Raw genomic sequence first — 16679 nt, forward strand, 5'->3', positions numbered from 1 at the left:
ATTTTGTCAAAATATGTATTAAAAAATATGAAATATTTAACAAAAAATCGGTATTTTACATTCATTGTCAGTGACTATAATCCCCCCCCCCGAAATTTTTGGATTTTAATTTATTATGAAAAAACTAAAATTTCTAGTACCTATAATCCCTTAACCCCCCCCCCCCACACACACACAAAAAATTCAGATCTAAGTACGCCACTATTATGATAACTATAGTCTGTAGATACTTAGAAGTGTTAAAATTTTGGCAGGAAATGGCTAGAGGAGTATAATATTATATAATTTAATATAACATGTTTAATACTATATGTATGAATATATTATATACGGATATATTATGTGAAAGAACAGAACTTTAAAATGCCTTATTATTGTATCTCGTAGAATAAACAGATTCGTACTGTTTAGTGTAATATATTTTGGCAGATTAAATTTTGTATAAGATAAAATAAGTATACATAATATGTCATGTTTCCGCAGCAGCTACTGCTTACTGTATATATAATGTTTTGAAATTTAAATCTATAAATATGTAATAATATTATATTTTAATATATACGTACTATATACGTAGGTCTACGCGGGTCTATCAAAACCATTTGATGACGGGAATAATTTTATAAATCATATTGTGAGTTTGAAATTTTATGTATAATATATTTTGCACTACTCAAACTTAGATGATGGTGCATGTTTCCTCATACATGTGCATATTTTAGACTGTATAAAATTCTACCAAGCAGTGCTTTTTTTGTTTTTGTTGACTGCTGTAGTAATAATGTAGTAGTTATAGTTCGTAACTATATGCTGTATTATCTTAAGTGCCAGTTATTATAGCTACGTCTTATTCGTATTAATAAATAAAAAATATTCGTTAACACGATACATCATTCGATATTACCCAAGCAATCTTGTTTAAAAGTCAAAATCCTCCAGCATTCAACTCAAATTAAAGATGTCAGTAAAAATTTAAAAAAATAATATTATAAGATGATAAACATACATGGTATTTTTATTTTATTTCATATGGTATTTTATACACACGAGGTGACTGCAGTAGGTATGTAATAATATATATTGTATACTGGCTATGTGACTGCGGCATTTATTATTAGTGTAATATATCGTTCATTTGCACGTCGTATACGTATATTACGCGCGCTTGTGTGTTTGTGTACCAATACGTATAATATGTGTAGCACTGTAGCGTCGTTTTAAATACACCATATATTATTACATACACTCGCGGGGTTCGGTAAAGCGTATGTTTATTCCTTAAGTATTGTATACGTATTCGCACAAAAAAAAAAAATGTCCGATGAATCGAAGATTTATGCGACTATTGATCGTTTATATTTTCTTCTCATTATGCCTGCCGCTACAGTATAATACGAGTATATTATTATTATACATAGGTGCGAGTCGTGCGTGTGTCATTTGCGTCATAAATCTGTTACTGAAGAGCAAATCGAGTTTTCGAAAATCAAATTACGGTATCATTATGATAATAATAATACGTATTATCTATATAGTATACTATATAATCCATATATGCGTGACCTACAGTGCAGAAACAGACAAACGACAAGCTAACGTGAAGGTCGTAAACAGCATTTTAGACGAGTCTTGGTTAATAAAGTATTTTTAATAATTACCGTTATTCAAATAGAAGAAGAATGAAAATACTAAGTATTAATTGAAAATTAAAAACCACGGGGTGCAATGAATATAGGTACCGTTAATTTGCAGGAAATGAAAACAACACAAAATAATATAGGTAACCTATATTGAAAAAATAATATTACCTATATACATATCTCTCAATAAATGTCAGGGGGGGGGAAATTGACAATAAAAAAATATCTCTACGAAGACGATGGAAGAAAAACAAACATACTGCAATTATAAATCATGATATATTTTTGTTTGATAACTGACTAGTGATTACTTAGAAATATTTATGTATTTAATTAATTTGATTGAAAAGTATTATTTATTAAATAAATCAAAACTTTTGCATACACTGTATTTTTGTAATATACTTCAATAGAAGTAGACCGGCAATAACTATAAACTAATATTATTTTTATTTGTCCACGATTTGCTATTTATTGTTTTGTAAGTTGTATACCTATAGCTAATAGTTATCCACATAATGTTTGGTATATTGAAGTCATATTGATATATACATATATATATATATATTTATTATAAACACTACATAATATGATACATGGTGTATAATCTAAATATTATTAATTATTATTACAACAAAAGACTTAAACGCTGAGACTGATCCTCGTTATTCTTACATTGTTTCGTCGTAATGTTATTATTGTTGTATTAAATACAACAAATTTTGTTTTCATAGTAAGCGATAATACTGCAGTGCACACAGAGACCTATTATACAATTATTATTATTCAAACTTGTTTTTTTTTTTAACAATATACCAAGCAAGAATACATTTATAAATGTATAATAATATAATATATACATCATACATCATATATTATATTATATAGTTAAATTGTATATTATTTCATATGATTTTAGATTCTTAACGGAACGATGAATGTATTGATTTTATAAACCGGATTTTTTTATTCTTTGTCGTTCTACACATTTCACTATAAGAGTTAGTATAAATTGCTCATATGTGACATTATAATATGCGATAGTCGTGCATTTGATCATACATATGTGAGCTGACTGAAAACAAATGGAGTTATGCAAGTTCAAAGAGTATATAATATTATCGTTTTTATATGTGTTGCGATTACATCTTATATATATAAAATAGTGTACCAAGTATAGAAAACGTTTGTACAAATACCATCGTCTGAGATTTGATATTCTGACGTGTACAAAAATTCTAGTTTGTTTTATTTTTAAACTCTGTAATATCATATGAAAATATTCATTCCCAACCATACGATATTATTATTATAGTTATTATTATCGTTCATACTTCATAACGTGTTAACATGGCGTAATGCATTCGTATTATCTGCAAATGATCGGGCTAATTAAGAGGACCAGATAATATGTGTTATTAAATAAACCATTATGAAGTATAGGTGTCTGACTGATCTGACACACCTCATCACTAGTGTGCTTGGTTTTTATTGAACAGAGTTGTTAGCAAAACTTCATTAACATTGGCCGATTCCGTAGTAAGACTTGATTGACTGTCTAAACGTAAAGGACGTGATAATATTACTATAATATTTTAATGACGATTTTGAAACCATGGAATATGTTTAATATAATATAAATATTGTATTTTTTTTTTATTGGATTTTGACTTGCGTACCGTTTAGTCGAAGGCTGGCGGTTTACGGGAAAAAATCGAATATTTTTGCTCTCTTGTAAAATATATCATCGTGCAGTCTGCTAATTTATATAATATATTAGTATAATTATACAGCGCGTGGTTTGTTTTTTTTTGTTTTGAATTGTCGTTTGGACGTATCGTTAAAAGTGTGTGGTTTATGGGTTTGTTGACAAAATCGTTGTTTTATGCTTTTTAGGATGTGGATTCTTTACAATTAAATTCTAAACATAATTTACGACTAGGTGATTAACAATAATGTTCACAACAGCTTTCTGTAAATACACGTATACACATACTCACACACGCGTGCGTATGTATATAATATGCACAGTACCTATATAGGTACATATAAGCACTAAACAAATCACAATTTAATGCATATATTTATCGACTGTGCCGAATTCTTTAGTCTTAACTCTTGAGTGTATGGTGTGCCGCCTATTTACTGTACCTATATTTTATATTTATTCAAACTGTTGCATAATATGTAATCAATAATGTTCAACATAGACAACGTATCATAATACATAATAGTTACTAATAATATATTCAGGAATGTTCAGCGCTTATTTATTTATTTACTTTTTTAATCAATGTGTTTATTTCATGTAATTATTTTGAGTATCATAAATCTGACGTATGTACAAAGTGCATATCTAAAATGGATATTTAAATATTGTACTGGTATTTTTTGTTCGGTGAAATTACTTCTCTATAAAGGAATATTGTAATAATCACAACGAAAATAGTGAATTTTTATATAATTTGAATAATGTCATTACTAACTTCGCCGTTTAACCGAAGAACAATTAAAAAAAAAAACACCCAAATAAGACAATGCTACGTGTTATTACGCCCTAGCTACTATCTTAAAAGTATAGCTGGTTTATTCCTCTTATGGTATTTTAACTTGCCTTTATTTCTTGACTCGAGTATAAAGAAAAACACATATCTTCATAATTAATTATACTTTATATAGTTATAATGGTTAATTTTTCCAAGTGAAATAATGAATATTAATATCTAATGATAATGTGCGTAAATTTGACGTAAATTTATAATATTTGCATGACGTATGTATAATGTTAATATTGATAATTTTTTAACAGTTTATTTGTGACTAAAAAGAGAATATTTCTTTGATAGTAATATGATTGGATTGTTGTGAAACCAATATCGTACAAATTTCTTTTGGTTACTTGTTGTTGCCAAAATTCCACGCTATGCGCATAATAATTGTTTTATAACTCGTTCAAACTAGTATTGGATGGAAAAAAAGCAATTTATTGTTAAATTTCGACCGTGAGAACGCAATAATAATAATAATGATCATAATAGTATATATAAATATATACTATACACTGCGCAAAAGATAGGGAAATTGGTAATGCTTGTGAAATACTAGCAAACAGTTGGAATTTATATTTTTTTTAAATAACGGTAACTCTACAATCATTTCCGCTTTTAATATGCATTACCATCGAATATTATAAAAATAAAAATGTTATATTTCAATTCATCAACTGTAATATTATAGGTTTATTTAACATTTATTGATTATAGATGAAAATTGATTTATGATTATATATTAACACTGCCATCACGATAAACTTTCTTGTTTTTTTTTATTAAAAATAAATAAAATTTATAAATTTTTGTGAGTGATGGGTTATGAAAAAAATTTATCAGCACTAAGTACTTTCGATTTATCGACTAATCTTAAGCACCCGCAATGTATCATTCTAATATAGTCTCAGTATATAAAAATGAATTGTATCGTTTTAATTTTTTTCACTCGCAAAAAGTCCGGCGTTTAGAGTAGATAACCAAATATACGCTTGTGTGACAATAAATGCGAAAAAAATTACCAACCACGCATAGATAGCTAAAGAATAATAATAATATTATTATTACTATTATTGTAATACGCGAACGTAGCTATTTATTTTAGAGATTGTCGTCTATATTGACGGGGGGTGGGGTGGCAGTGGCGATGAAACCAGTCAGTGGCAATGGTGGTGGTGGGCACGTCGCCGCCGCCGCAGCAGCAGCTGATGGCGCTACGTAGGAAAGTTGTGTAAGAGTGTATTACACTGGCCGCCGCCGCCGATCAGAATTCAGAAGTGGTGGTCGTGCCATCCCGTTCAGTCGCGTTCGCAACTCTCTCCGGTCGTCGTCGCCGCCGCCGAACGCCGCCGTAGCCGTCGTATCCGCCGCCTGCGTTGTTTTACCCACGTGTGTTTTGTTTTTCGTATAATAATATTATAATTATTGTAATCGAGTAAAAATATTATTTTCGTCATTTGTTTTAAATAATATTGTTATAATACTGCGTCTTGTTTCGCCGCGCGTTTTAATTTTTTTTTAAGTTCGTTTTAATAGTAAAATTTTTTGAGGCGAAAAATCGTTCTAAAGGGCTTTCTACAGAAAACTTCATACTTGGAATTCGGCTATATATACCTAGCACACAGTCCAACGGATTTCATAACACTTACAATCCAATCGGTGAGTCTGTCCAGAAAATAACTATAATCGTATTACAATCATACATATCATTATTTTTAGTTGTAGGCATGATAGGGATGAAGGGATAATGTGCCCCTCTTGATGAGGCTTTTGATTGTACGATTAAAAAATGATGTACTTCTATATATTTATATAATTATATGTCAGTGTTTTTGTCTTATAATCATGTAGCTCTTTGCACTGCTTTTTGACGCGACCTTTTCCACCTAAGAAAAAAACAAATTTTTTCAACAATATTCCATTTAAAAACTTGAAATACTATACTCTATACATGGGTATAATTTTAAATTATGTTTAATTAACTCCTATCTAAAAAGTTAGGGATTTAGCAATAACTTTAATGTCGCATTATTACAAGGGCTGCAAATTATTAATTTTTTTGTGTGGGAACCAAAATTTTTTAACGGATTTCTAATTTTTCATCATTATAAGATTATGTGATAACGAGTTTTTATTTTTATTAAAATAACATTGTAGACGCGATTACAAAGTTTTTGAATATAATATATATAAATCTTCACACGATGAATGGGCTGTGATTTCCTGGGTTCCACATAATATAAAGATAAAAAATAACAATAAAATCTTTTCTAGTAATAATATTACATAAAACTAGATTAAATATTATTTAATAACTTCATATTTTTTTTTTAAATAAAATAAAAAAATATATGATAGTAATGCATTAAATAAATCAATATTTGTTATCGGATTAGGTACATTTGGTGAGATTAACTGTTTAAATGTTTTCAACGTAAAATAATATTTATGATGCAATTAATACGGCACAGTGTAATTTATGGGTTAACGTTTTATACTTTTATGTTATTACTTATAGGAAACCGGTGGTTTTATTTTTTCGATTACCCGCGTATAGTGAACGTAACTGCAGTGTTACTGTACAGTTGTTGAGTATAACTTAATCAACGCCTCAAGGCTCGTATTTTTACTTTTATTGAACATACAGTGTATATAAACCTATATGTATATATATAATATAAAAATAATACGACGGTCGCACCACAGTTAGTTTTATACAACTATATAGTTATGCGCAGCTTTCCAAAAACACAAAAACAAACAAATAAATAAATAAACAAATGCGGTCTCGCCAAGTACGAAATATTTTCATTTTGAACATTTTTTCGTTAGATTTTATTATTTCCCGAACAACGCCGCGTACCTTGTATTGAACTCAAACCCGTATCTTTATGTTGCCGGGGATTTATTATAATATTAAAGCCTAGGCACAATGATCTCCCGTTGTGCATGTCTCGGCGTGCGTTTTGTCTCTGGATCAAAACATTTCGCATACTATTAAACATTTAATTCGATTATAACAAAACAACGTTTAAAATGCAATTAAGGCGTACCTAATCGTTTTTTCACACACAATCATCAAAATATTATTTCGTGACACCCGTCCGACGATCCAAGTTCAATTGTATTCTAGGCCAAATGCAGACACTTGTAGTGTACCGTTCAAATATTATGTACAGTCTATTTCGTCTGCCGAACTGCCTACGTTTATTTGTTGAAAATATAAATTATAACGACAATAATTTGTCTGAATATTGTTTGTACACACCCGTTGTTAATCGTATCGAATCGAAGTGTTTTTTACAAGTGGCATAAAACCACTATATTATAAGGGGCAAGTGAAACATGTTCTTGAATGCCGTAATAAATTATATGTATATAAACATTTTTATGAACACTAATTCTCATTATCACGAAATAATTTTGTATTAAACCACACAATATACATGCTTAATTATTTGTATACTTGAGTTCCAATAATATTATAGTATGAATTAATTTTGACAACAGTATAGTTTTATTTAAGAAACACGATCAAGAATCAATAATTCTCAATTTAATACGTGCACAGAGCTTTTATTAATGATTAAAGTTTACAATGCACTGTGGCATTTATGACACCGCCTATTTGCTTAAATGAATTATTCAATTAACTATGTAACTCGTTTCAAGGTAACCGAAAACATTGAGATGGACACATTGGTTACGGCTAGCCAATTATTGAGCTAATTTCAAGTACAACATCAAGTGATCGACATTGATTTAACTATTATTAGTATTATTACTCCCGAGATTGGTTGTGTATAGTTCAATGGTGCGTACATATACATAAAGTAATTGGCTAAACATAATTACATAGAAAATAATGGCAATGAGGTTGGTTGGATTGAAATTGTTTTTATAGTTTTTGACGTATAAAAAAAAGTCACTAAATAATCGTCTATAATGTCATGCCCCCTTCACCGTATTAAAAGTGCCATCGTTTTCGATAATAATATCGGACGACGATATTTGTGTGCAGTCAGTTAAGTGACTAGACGTCCTTCGGTCTTCACATTTCGTATCCGCTCGTCAAACGTAGAGGTATATAGCCTATTAGTACTCATAATATTTAATAGTGATAGGTATATACTATAAATGCATTCCGATCGATTTTGTCGATCTGGAAGGCGATGCATTGGTGGAAGAAACACACAATTATTATTTTGGCGTCAATGGTTACCATGACGTGCAGTATAATATTATAATTATGTAAAGAACAGAAGTCATTCGAATCGTTTACGGACGCGTTCGTTTATAGAAAGCAGCTATACACCACTGTATAGTCATGGAGTATATCGCACATAAACCATATATACCTAACCTATACACGTTATAATATACGTTTTGATTTTAAAATTCTCAGACCGTCTACCATAGTGAGGTATACACACGTCATATTAAAATATTATTCTTAACTTATAGCGAAGAGTGACTTCTAACGCAGCAGTATCATGATGGGCATTATATTACGGTAAACTTTCCGGTTCGATATTATTCCGATCACAGTCGCTTCTCGGGTCCCAAATCACGTACTCATACGTATATCTATTTCTAGGCGTACCCATATAGCATAGGTATGTTAAACCGTACACATGACGTTGCTCGGCCACATTACGTGCGTCGTGAACGCGATATGTCCTACGTTCCCACACTTGTACACAAAACCCCGAAAACAATCGCCGCATATAATATATGATATATAATATAATATACATTTATAAACGTACATATTAAATATAATATGTCTACGTAAAGTAATATTGTATAGCGTACCGTATTGCGCACGAATACGATTAATTATTATTCAGAGCAGTGGATGATAAAACGTCGTCTGGTGCAGTGTATGGTGTATTATTATTATATGTACCTACTTATATATTATATTCTTTTCTGGCACTACGCAACATCCGATGATATATCTTTGGAAATACTGCTTATATGCAAAGTTAGTAAAGTTAAAAAATACAGCTATAGCTTTGGCGGTGGTGGAGGCGTTTTTCACGATGACGACCATATATATATAAGTATTTAATTTTTTTGCTGTTTAAAATACTATGTAGTAGGTACATGTCATAATAATATTATAACGATATAGGTGTATGATAAAACGACTGTATAGGTTTTTATACAACCTATATTGATTGTTCACGTGCTAAAAGAAGATATGGTTTTTGACATCATTGTCACGTGTGGTCATCGTACCCCGGAACGAAGCGTAGACCGCGCGCAACGTGCGCGTATAACAATGTGGGTTTCCGTCGTCTCATTATCGGGTCTGTCGTTTTCGCCAACCCGTATGGACTCTCGTAACGTTTTAAAAGCGATACGCGACGGAAGGAATGAAAAAAAAACCGATAGTGTGAGCGTGTAGAAAGAAAGACTATATCCTATTATTTTATGTATAAAATACGTATAGAGAAAAAAAGAGTAACCAATGGTCTTGTTAAGAACGCAAACAAGACAAGAATGGGGAAAAAAACCGTGTGCTAATCGAGTCAAGGTTGCCATAGGTATAAAAAACGTGGTTTACGCACGTCCCGCGAACACGACACATGTGTTGTAGTTGCGGTGTGTTTGGATAAGGGAAGAGGTCGGAAAACCGAATTACACGCGTGGAATCTGTCGTGAATAATAATCAGTTATGTGTGTGTGTACGCGTGTAGAGTCGGGAAATTCGTCTGATCAAACTGCGAGTCATCTAGTTCGTATAATATTATAATAACGAAATGTTTTTATTATTATCATAATTTTTTTTTCCGCGGAGCATTCAACAAAATATTAATTGTATTTTTTTCCCGACGATTATTGCCCTCTATCACAAAAACGAGCGCGTTCGTATTTAAACCGTATACCTATTATATAAGTACTACTGCAGGGTGATTCGTCAAGCATATGCTCGCTTCCGTTTTGTCTTTTAATGATAATGCGCATTTATTCAAATTATGATTTTACTATTTTAAAGTACATAATATATTTTTAAATACCGTATTTTCAAGCATTTAGATTTCTTGTACTATTTAAGGAGTGTTGTACTGTAGTGACACGTGACACGAACTTATTTTTTTCAAATGAATACTTCCCTTTTATATTGTAAATTGATACTATTCATTTCATAATAGGTGTATAGGCATATTATAGTACCTACATATTATATAAAGTATATTACCTTAAAAACTATTCTCGTTGGATTAAAATGTATAAAAAATAGAATTTTGTACCACCATCGGTCATCAGTTTACATTTATAAATATGATATTTTAGTAAATCAGTTTCAGAATTCAGAGCAAGCATGATTATTGTCTTTTATAGGTATATAGATATAGAAATGTATCGTAGCGTTCAACATATATTAATTATAATATTATTATTATTTAAACACACCCGTAGCTATACACACACACACACACACACATATACACACATTATATATTTATAGTTTATATAGAATATGAGTGCGTATCGTCGAATACATATATATATATACCTATATATATATATTATAGCTTTCGACTTTCTCTTCCGCTCGGAATTTGACGAACGAGTGCTGTTGGTGAAAACTGTTGCAACGATATTTTGTCGTTTATCGCCGCAGATCCGCACTGCAAAATTATTTTATTAAATTTAATCGAAACCGCATCATATTTGCTGTACTACAGTGGATGTATCGTATTTGTTTTACCAACTTTACAACGTAAACCCCATCTCCCTACACGGAGCTTTTAGAGATATCATTCATTACGTTATGTTACTAGAACGTCGTGTTGTTTGTTTTTTAATCGAACGTATATGATGCAAATATAAAAATAATAATATGCAACATTAGTATATTACTTTTACGTTCCACGTGTTTTTTTTTAGTAACCTGACTAAAACTTATTGTACTTTCTCCGTTCAAAATTATTCTAGTACAATAATCGTGTAATATTTCAAATCTGTAGATTATTTTAATCATAAAATACTCTAAATATTTATATTTGTGTATACTTCAATGGGATGTTTTTACTTTAGAAATTTCTTACATGCATGGTAAATAGATCTAAGCGTATTATAACGCCGGCATAGGTAGTTATCGATATTATGTAAAACAACTGTCGCGAGTCACGCCGCAAACCAGTTTTTATTTTTTTAGAAATTGTTCCCCGGATTAAACCAAACCTGGTACTTCGTATTCTACATGACCCATGTATATAATATATATATATATCATGGAAGTTGATCAATCACACGTGGTCCCAATGAAATTTAGGATTATATTAGTGCCTATAAGAAGATCGTAAATTCTGGATTTGCATGATAAAACCGAAATATTTTTAATGGTGTCGTTTCACAATAACTATAGACCAAAAAAATAGCTGCCGTATAATATATAAATGTAATGTATAATACATATTTATATATGGTTTTAAACTCCGAATGATATTGTCTTAATAATTGCGTTAATTATGATTAAAATCCTAAAGTCAAATTATTACGATTATTTTATGAAAATAAACAGTTGTTTCGAGCGCCATTATCGTCACTTTTTATGGAATGGACACTTCACCTTCGGCCAACACCCACTATACGCACCCACAATAAAATGCTCACTCGGGACCATATTAATTATATCATCTAATGGTCGTTTCACGTTTGATTGATCGTGTCACGTTTCTCTCACTGCAGCAATACTATCATATTTTGAGATTGAATCTTTTATAATTGATATCGTTGTATGGGGAGAGAGGGTCATCGCTTAATCTCTAACGTGATGGGTTAAATTTTCATCCTATTATTCTGTCTTACTATTTTAAGTGTATTACGTGCAACTACATGTGTTTGTCAACTTATATAAACAAGAATTATTTTGTCTTTATTTGTATTTAATATTATTGTATATTATTGTTAAACCAACAAATAATTAATTAATTAGTTATCACTTTACTGCAATTATAATAAATATTAATATAATCATGACTTTATTTAATATATATTATTATTTTCTAATAAACTGAAAAAAAAAAGAGATATTATAATTGAAACTTAGTTGAATTAAAAAGTTAAAATAAAAATAAACTTGTTAATTTAGATTTATCTTTTTAAGTGGTTAATAGTCACATTTACTGTATGCAATATTGTTTAAAAAAAAAAAAATAATTTATTGTTTATATCATTGTTATATTCTGTGTTTACACCTTACGCGTAAGAAACGAAATGTTAATCGTAAGGCGTATGGGCAAAAGATGTAATTTCAGGAAAAAATTACTTGTAAGAGATTTGTCGATTAATTTGCACGCTTGCGTGTACGAAGTTGCCGCAGACTGAGGAGGGTTTTAACGACCATTTATTATATGGGTGTAATATTATAATAATATACGACGGAGCGTATGGTTACAACAACCCACGACGACTGAGCACACTCTAAAAATATTTATTACGGCATTTTGTCATTATTCTATTCTGTCCGGGAAGTTGCAAAATCTCGTATAACACACCGGTTTCCCGACATTGACATATTATTTTGGAGCTACCCACGCGCGAGATTTTCGAATTCAAGGTACTATAAATGTGCGGTTTTCTGCACAGCGGAGACTCAAAACATCGCATAGGGCGCTAATATAAAGAGTGTGATGCGTTTCCGTTTATTTAAAACCCCGACCATTTTCTATTATGGCATGTATCATAACTGTGGGTAGTCATTGTTGGGGTTGCAGTTTAAATTAATGTCTATAGGTACTAATCCGTAAAGGAGTCCGAAGTCTGACACCCGCAAAGCCGTACCGGGATTATTATTTTTGTTTTTTGAAGTGATGTGTATGTTTTGGCATCTGGAGTGCGTTCACCCGGCTGCGGAAAATCGCGTAGGATCAAATATGATGAGGACGCGCGTTAATATACCATAATATAATAATACTAATCCAACGACGGACGTTAATACTGGTGGGCGACAACGACGGGTCATCCGAGTCCGATTCCATACGAAACGCGCCTATATTATATTATAATAACGGCATATTCGGATATTATAATACATTAACTCGGTGAACACCAAACATGCTTGGCGCCAACAGAGACCTGATGTGTGGTTACACAATATACAGAAAACGCGGCACATTAATAATAATATTAATAATGTGCAAATCGTAATCTCTTAGGATACAATTATAAAGTTATCTCGCCGACGAAACTATTGTCGTCCAAACGGCAATATAGTATTATAATATAGATGCACTCGTATATACCAGGTGTATTCGGTATGCGCGCACTACGTTATAATATTCTTTAAAATATTATCGTCGTGACAACGATTTTTACGACTCTGAAGAATCGTCCGGTGATGGTCGTGTTCGATTCGAAAAATATCCGACAACAATCGAACAATGCCCGGTGCAGCGCAGGATATAATAATATAATATCGTGTCTTTGTCGCCGGTTTTCCGAAAAAGCGACCGCGTAAAAATGCATTATGCATTCGAGAAATGTCCGACGCCCGACCGCCGTACGATTCCACCGTCGTCCGGCCCACTTGCGGCGTATACATAATTTTATATTATACGATATACGTGTATATTATACGCGATGTGCTGTAATTCGTCCCACGCCGATCATCGTCGTCGTTGTCGTCCTACACTTGCGCGTTCTATAAATGGTAACCCTCGTATTCTACTCTCCTCCTCCCAACATATCTCTCTCCGCCTTTCCGCCACTGCGGAGTACGAACAAAATTTTTCCGAACCGTTAATTCGCCATTCGACAGTGGCGCACGTGTAATGTCTCAGAAATAAATATTTAAAAAATAAACGTCGCACACATTCGCGACGTTTAACATGGCATATAATATAATAGACGCTTACCTGTAAATCTCATATTATGTTTTTTTCCGATTAAAATGAAAACACGTATAATATTTAAAGCTATTGGTCACGGACGCGCGAGTGTCGTCGTCGGTGCAGTGATTAGCGAAGCTATTATGTATTTATTCTATTATACACTTCTTTTTTTTCCTTAACGCGGCATTCAGGAACCATACATCATCTGTATCATCGACATAATGGTAGTCGGCTAGTATACTTGACCAAGGATTTCCCGACGAATCTCACTACAATAGTAATATATATATATAATGACTCAATCTAGGAACACACTATTTACGCGCGGTATATGATACGATATATCGTATATAGTTTTGAAAAACTAGAACAATAATCTTTCGGCTAGATATTGGCAGGCAAAAAGCATCGTTCGTTCGTTCATTTGTTTTTACGACCATACGGTAAAAAAATGTGGATTTGTTCGCCACCGTGTATAATATCATAAAATATACACGACGGCCACGACTAGCATGTTAATTGTAATGGAGTACCGTGCCAATCATCTTCTACATATCTATACTGCCTGACCGTCTATAGCTTATATGTATATACTCGTATAAACACGTAATATATTATATTTTATACAGTATGCTTACATGCGTATATACGAACAACGCGATATTATTATAAAATACAATTATTGTTATATCTATGTATTTACGACAAGTTGGCGACAGATCTATGGGAAACTTTCGTTGTGAAACACGAACACGCGCGACGGGTGTGGCGGGAAAGCGAAATATATGCACTTGCAATATCATACCCACTATACCCATACATACATGTACATACAATGTACATAAACATGTATAGAGGGCTTATATTATATACAAATACACACATACACGTACTTGTCAATGGAATACGTCAAAAACGAACACACACAGGCACGTTATACATAGACTCGCACTTATATTTATTATATGTAACGGCCATTGTTCCAATGTGAACCGCGGGGCGATTTTGTCCCGTGTCGCGACTGTCACACGCGCGTGCGTAGTACATTATATTATACAGGATGATTCACCAAATTCGAACGAGTTGTTTCAGAGTTATTAAAATGCGTATTATAAATTATGTATAGACATGTAGTCGTTGTTATTGTTTTTCGTTGTATATTATTATACTTATGAGCTGATTGCGTGCATCCCGTGGGAGAAATATTCTGCAGCTCTATATACCATACGCGGTTCATGCGATTATTATTGCTACAGTCGTAGTATTGTGTTTATGCATCTTGTGGCTAGATGGAAAAAGATATGAGAACGGGTCCCCTTTTTTTGAGTATCAAGACGAATTCGATGTAATTTTTTCGATTGAAAAAATTATACGTCGTTTCGAAAGTCAGTCGGCGGGGACGGTCGTGATGGTGTAGGACGAACCGAAATTTGAGAAGACTATGATGAATATTATACTCTTCTTCCTATAATATAATCCTATATATATATAGTCACAGAAAAACAATATATTATACTACAATGGCTACACGTTATTACAGGACGTGTAATATATACTTGTATATATATAAAGAGCTTACAGTTAATGTGATAGTATAACTTATAATAATATGCAAATTTTGACTTAAAAGAAAAAAAATATTGAAAAATTAAACAAATATATATATTTGTGAGTGTAAGAGGGCGATCTTTCAAATATGCCAAAATACGATAAAATGATTTTTTAATTAGGTATTTGCGTGCTGAGCTACAGTAAAAAATAAGTTACCTTGCAGCTACTACTAAATCAATAATATAATTATTAATTATTATTTGTTTTTAAAAGTATAAGTCTTTGGACTTTGGAATTAATAATCAGCGAGATGAGAGAAGGAAATTTTTATAGAATGTATTAATTTATATCATAGAGTAATATGACATGAAATGGGAACGATGATTATAGTCATCCAAAAAATGAAAAAAATAAGTTTACTAAGCACTGGGTCACTGATATAATGCTTTGCTTTTACTGTCACTAAAATAATATTTTAAATATTCAGTGACTCGTTTGAGTTATTGGGGTACATCTTGTTTACCCTAATATTATTATCAATAATTATTCCTTGTTAATATATTTTTTTGGGTACACAAATAACATGTAACCTATATCACTGTCTAACCTTCTGCAGTGCACTACGCTATAGGTGCGTTGCTGTGAAGAGACCTTCGTGGATAGCGAAGCAATAGAACGAGAAAATACATAACCGTCACTATATATACTATATAATACAGGAATATATAATAATAATATAATTATTTTAGCGTTCAGCAATTCGGAGTGAGGCCGCATGTTTTCTTCACACGAACCGAATAATAATCACGAACTCGGGCGCACGCGGCTGGGAAAAAATTAAGGAAAAAAATTGTGAACGAAATAATATGTTTTTATTAGCCATATTGCGTAATGCGGCCATGCAACTGAATATACTTTATATATTCGTACACCAATTCTGAAAATTCAAATCGAATCTATGGTAGAGGAAGCTAGTGGTAGTAAAAACTATAACTATAAATTATGAAATGTATGCACATATAACTGTGTTTGTGCATTGATCACTCAGTCAATTAATTGAGCGCTTTTTGTTGCCTTACAATGCATAATGTTAG

The 16679-nt window shown here is 31.7% G+C and overlaps 1 protein-coding gene across 3 annotated transcripts in view; it reads left to right on the top strand.

The window, feature by feature from the left end:
* LOC113556714 overlaps window positions 1–16679 on the top strand; it is a 145731-nt gene that overhangs the window by 51038 nt on the left and 78014 nt on the right. Inside the window, exon 1 of one of the 3 annotated variants that reach the window (XM_026961830.2) lies at window positions 5477–5845. The exons of the other annotated variants lie outside the window; for them this stretch is intronic. The gene's annotated coding sequence lies outside the window, so the exon portion shown is untranslated. Of the gene's footprint in view, window positions 1–5476; window positions 5846–16679 lie in introns of those variants that run through there. 3 annotated transcript variants of the gene reach the window in all.

The sequence above is a fragment of the Rhopalosiphum maidis genome, chromosome 1 (genome assembly GCF_003676215.2).
Source record: "Rhopalosiphum maidis isolate BTI-1 chromosome 1, ASM367621v3, whole genome shotgun sequence".
NCBI lineage: Eukaryota > Metazoa > Arthropoda > Insecta > Hemiptera > Aphididae > Rhopalosiphum > Rhopalosiphum maidis.